This window comes from Triticum urartu, chromosome 5A (genome assembly GCF_056163025.1).
Source record: "Triticum urartu cultivar PI428250 chromosome 5A, HENAU_Tu73, whole genome shotgun sequence".
Classification (NCBI taxonomy): domain Eukaryota; kingdom Viridiplantae; phylum Streptophyta; class Magnoliopsida; order Poales; family Poaceae; genus Triticum; species Triticum urartu.
In genome coordinates, this window is record NC_141877.1 from 588,540,143 (window position 1) to 588,545,721 (window position 5,579).

Sequence of the window (5,579 nt, forward strand, 5' to 3'; positions counted from 1 at the left end):
GGGATCGAGGATGATCCAAGTAAAAAGCTTCAGTAATGTGATAGATTTAGTGGTTCTTCAACCATTGGTTCAGTAGGTACCACTAATTTTTTTTGGTATTTTGCATTTACTACCCATAACTAAAGATAGAAAACAAGAGAAGAAAATAAAAACTACTTAGTGATAAAGCAAACAAGCACACACGAGAATATTCACCCCACGCTATAACTCCCCGGCAACGGCGTCAGAAAAAGGTCATGATAACCCACAAGTATAGGGGATCAATTGTAGCCTCTTTCGATAAGTAAGAGTGTCGAACCCAACAAGGAGCTAAAGGTAGAACAAATATTCCCTCAAGTTCTATCGACCAGTGATACAACTCCACGCACGCTTAACGTTCGCCTTACCTAGAACAAGTATGAAACTAGAAGTATTTTGTAGGTGTTGTAGGCTAGGTTTGCAAGATAATAAAGAGCATGTAAATAAAAGCTAGGGGCTGTTTAGATAAGGACACAACTAAATTTGTTTCAGTAGAGAGCTTTTTGTCACGAGAAAGTTATTTGTCCCTAGGCAATCGATAACTAGATCAGTAATCATTATTGCAATTTTATTTGAGGGAGAGGCATAAGCTAACATACTTTCTCTTCTTGGATCATATGCACTTATGATTGGAACTCTAGCAAGCATCCGCAACTACTAAATATCATTAAGGTAAAACCCAATCATAGCATTATAAGGCATCAAGTCCTCTTTACTCCCATACTCAAACAACCTACTTACTCGGGTTTGTGCTTCTGTCACTCACGCCACACACCATAAGCAAATCATGAACATATTGCAAACCCTACAGCGGGGATCCCTCATGCTTGCGCAACACGGAGAGCGCGATAGGACGGCACCAATAATAAAACATGCAACTCAAACCAATCACGATCATCAATTAACCCATAGGACAAAACATATCTACTCAAACATCATAGGATAGCCATACATCATTGGGAAATAATATATAGTGCTGAGCACCATGTTTAATTAGAGATTACAGTGGGTAAAAGAGGAGTTACACCGCTGCATAGAGGGGGGAAGAGTTGGTGATGACGGTGGTGAAGTTGTTGGTGTAGATCGTTGTCGCGATGATGGCCCCGACGGCGTTCCGGCGCCACCAGGAGAGAGGGGGAGAGAGCCCCCCTTATTCTTCCTCTTCCTTGACCTTCCCCCTAGATGGGAGAAGGGTTTCCCCTCTGGTCCATGGTCTCCATGGCGGCGGAGGGGCGAGAGCCCCTCCGAGATTGGAGCTGTCTCTCTATCTTTCTCTGTTTCTGCGTTTCTGATTGTGCCCTTTCACCGTTTCTTATATTCCCGGAGATCCGTAACTCTCATTGGGCTGAAATTTGAACACGATTTTGTAAGGGCATATTTATCCCTAAGGTGTTTTGGTGATTGATGACAACGCGTTTGCGGACTAATCGTGTTCCTTGAGTATCCCAGACATTTCATCGCTAGGCACAAGACGGTTGGGTGCCCCTCGAAGACTGTTGAAGACGACGTCTTTTCTACGTTTCTTTTTGGTGGATTTGAGTCGTAGGAAAGCCGTACTATTAAGAGGGGGTCCGCGTCGGAAAGGTTTGGGTGGAATCATCACGTACACATCTCCTTCTTGTCCCCTCCTTTTCCATTGGAGCTTCCTCTGCTTTCTCGCCTCCCTGGTTCTGGCTGCTGAGTTGGGTCGCGGTAGTACTGCTCCCAGTGAGCGGTAGTACCGTAGGCACCAGCGGTAGTACCGTGCGGTGGCGCAGTAGTACCGCAGGTGCCCACGGTAGTACCGCTCCCCTGGAGCTGCACTACTGCTGCCCACCAGGCTAGTACCGCTCCTTCGCGGTAGTAGGGGCGGATGTAATGTTTTACATCCGCACCTACCGCGGTAGTACCGCTTTCGCTCCGCGGTAGTACCGCGCTATGTTGTCAGGCAGTAGTACCGCCCCTCGGCAGTACTACTGTGTCGGGTTTTTGCTTCTTCCGTTTCTTTGCGGAAGTAGGCACGGATGTTTCCTCCCCCCTGGCTAGGGGATTTCTGCCTTGCGGTAGTACCGCATGGAGACGCGGTAGTACCGCGCTCACGGAAGTACCGCCCTGTCGCTGGGGTTGCGGCAGTACCGCGGGCCTGTACGGTAGTACCGCATGGCCGTGCGGTAGTACCGCTTGGTAGCAAGCGGTAGTACTGCGCAGCCCTGCGGTAGTACCGCTGGCCTGGCGCGGTAGTACCACTGGTCGCGGGCTAGTTGGTGGGTAATGGTTGGATCTTTCTCCTACCTATATAAGGAGTCCCCTTCTTCCCCGTTGACTCATCTTTTCCAACCCTAAGCTCCATTATTGCTCTAAGCTCCATTTTCGCCCGATCTCACTCCCTAGCCAATCAAACTTGTTGATTTGTTCGGGAGTGGTTAAGAAGGCCTCGATCCACACTTCCACCAAGAGAAATTTGATTCCCCCCACTAATCCCTTGCGGCTCTTGTTACTCTTGGGTGTTTGAGCATCCTAGACGGTTGAGGTCACCGCGAAGCCATAGTCCATTGTGGTGAAGCTTCATGGTGTCGTTGGGAGCCTCCAATTGAGTTGTGGAGATTGCCCCAACCTTGTTTGTAAAGGTTCGGTCGCCGCCTCCAAGGGCAGCAATAGTGGAATCACGACATCTCGCATTATGTGAGGGCGTGAGGAGAATACGGTGGCCCTAGTGGCTTCTTGGGGAGCATTGTGCCTCCACACCGCTCCAACGGAGATGTACTTCCTCTCAAAGGGAAGGAACTTCGGCAACACATCCTCGTCTCCACCATCTCCACTCTTGGTTATCTCGTGCCTTTACTTGTGCAAGCTTATTTGTATCATATCACTTGCTTGCTTGTGTTCCTATCCTTGTTGCATCATATAGCTTGCTCACCTAGTTGCACATCTAGACAACCAACTTTGATGCTAAGTTTAAATTGTTAAAGAAAAGCTAAAAATTGTTAGTTGCCTATTCACCCCCCTCTAGTCAACCATATCGATCCTTTCAATTGGTATTAGAGCCTCGTCTCTTTATTAAGGACTTTACCGTCCGAAGAGTATGGTTGATACCTTAGACGGTGTGGAGGAACACTCTGGTGTGAATCCGAACTCGTCTACGGGTGATGGGGGAACCTCGGTCTCTCTTGAGGAGTTCAATGTGGCCTTGGAGACATTGAAAACCTCCATGACGACCGAGGTTGAAAGCATGTTTACTAAATTCCTTGAGGGGCTTAAACTATCCACCGCACCGTTGAAAGTGGGTGATCCCACCGACAAGGTGACGGATGCTATCTCCGACAAGGGGGAAGCTAGTAGTGAAAAGGCTCCTTCTTCTAGTGGTAAAAATGGCACCGGCATCTTTGCTCATGTGGAACCACCACTTGTTTATGGTGGACCGGTTCCTTCCACCCATTTGAATCATGTCGGTCCTCCCCCTAAGATTGTGAAAAATGAGGACTTTGATTCTTGGGTTTACCGCTTTAAACGTCATTTAAATCATGTGAACACTAATCTTTGGAGAATCTTTGAAGAAGGTTTCTATCTGCATGATCCAAGCAACTTCACTCCTCGAGAAGCCGCGGATAATCAATTCAATGAGAATGCTCTCTTCGTCATTCAAGATGCAATCCCACCCGAAGACCTACCTCATCTTCGGCCCTTCGCCTTGGCCAACGACGCATGGATTTGTGTTGTCTCCCTTTATCGGGGAAGCGCAAGCATTCAACGCTCCAACTATGAAGTGGTGCAAGATGAGGCCGATGAGTTTGCAATGAAAGAAGATGAAGAACCTCGTGAGCTTTATCGGAGAGTAACCAAACTCGCGGTCTCACTCCGAGATCATGGGAGCAAGGACACGGATGACAATTGGATCAAGCGCAAATTCCTTAAGGCAATGATGCCCTACCACAAGGCCATGTCCTCCGTCATTCGTCAAAGACCGGACATCCACACTTTGACCTCAAGCGAAGTGTTGGATGAGTTTGTGGCCATGAACATTTTGGACAAGACCGCCGACAATGCGGTGCTTCGTTCTCAAAGGGCAAAGAAGCCCAACCTTGCATGGAAGGCCAAGCTCTCCTTTGAAGAAGAAGAAGAGGAAGAAGAGGAGAGCAACCTCGAGGATACAAAGTATGCATATCATGAACACATGGCACTCGCTTCAAGGCAATTTTGGAGCAAGAAAAACTCGAGGCCAAACTTTAACAAGAACAACTCAAGTGGCACGAAGAGCAAGCAACGTGTAAGGACTTGCTACAATTGTGGCAACGTGAGTCATTTTGTTGCGGAGTGCCCGTATGAGAAGAGGGAAGACAATGGTGGCAAGCTCATCCGAAAGGACAAGGCCAAGTCGTTCCCCAACAAGAGAAACTTCACCAAGAAGACTCCTCCCAAGGCATTGGTGGTACAAGAAGAGTTCAATGAGGATGATGGTGATGATGAAGGTGATGAGTCGGTTGCCATGGCCTCCGTTGCCATTGCGACGACTCCACGGGTGTCTCTCTTTGACTCACCCAATGAGAGCATCACCTCCAAGTGCCTCATGGCTAAATCCACCAACAAGGTAACCCCCAACATCAAAACTACCATCATTAATCATCCTTCTCCGATGGATAGCATTAATGAACTTGAGGGAGCTAATGTGGAGGCAAATGAGTTTGAGGCCTTTATGGGCAAACTTAAGGGAAAATCCAAGAAGCACTTTGTTGCTCTCTTGGAACAACTTGGTGAAGCCAATGACATGATCGAGGCTCACGAAGACACCATCACTAAGATGGAAAGGCATAGTCGTGACTATGCCGATGAGATTTCAGATCTTTGCAATGCTCTTGAGGAAGAGCATGGTCTTCGTTTGGCTCTTAAGGAGTCACACAACGTTGATCATGCTAAGTTAAAGAAAGATTATGATCATGTCCTCATTGTTTCTCATGTGCTAAACTCCGAGAAGGCGGAACTTGAGGTTGATCTTGCAAGACTCAAAGAGGAGTTTGATCTACTTGACAAGGCTCACAAGGTCTTGAAGGGTGTGTTGGAAATATGCCCTAGAGGAAATAATAAAATGATTATTATATTTCCTTGTTCATGATAATTGTCTATTATTCATGCTATAATTGTATTATCCGGAAATCGTAATACATGTGTGAATACATAGACCACAATGTGTCCCTAGTGAGCCTCTAGTTGACTATCTCGTTGATCAACAGATAGTCATGGTTTCCTGGCTATAGACATGGGGATGTCATTGATAACGGGATCACATCATTAGGAGAATGATGTGATGGACAAGACCCAATCCTAAGCTTAGCTCAAAGATCGTGTAGTTTGTTTGCTGTAGCTTTTCTGAATGTCAAGTATCATTTCCTTAGACCATGAGATTGTGCAACTCCCGGGTACCGTAGGAGTGCTTTGGGTGTGCCAAACGTCACAACGTAACTAGGTGACTATAAAGGTACATTACAGGTGTCTCCGAAAGTGTCTGTTGGGTTGGCACGAATCGAGACTGGGATTTGTCACTCTGTATGACGGAGAGGTATCTCTGGGCCCACTCGGTAATGCATCAT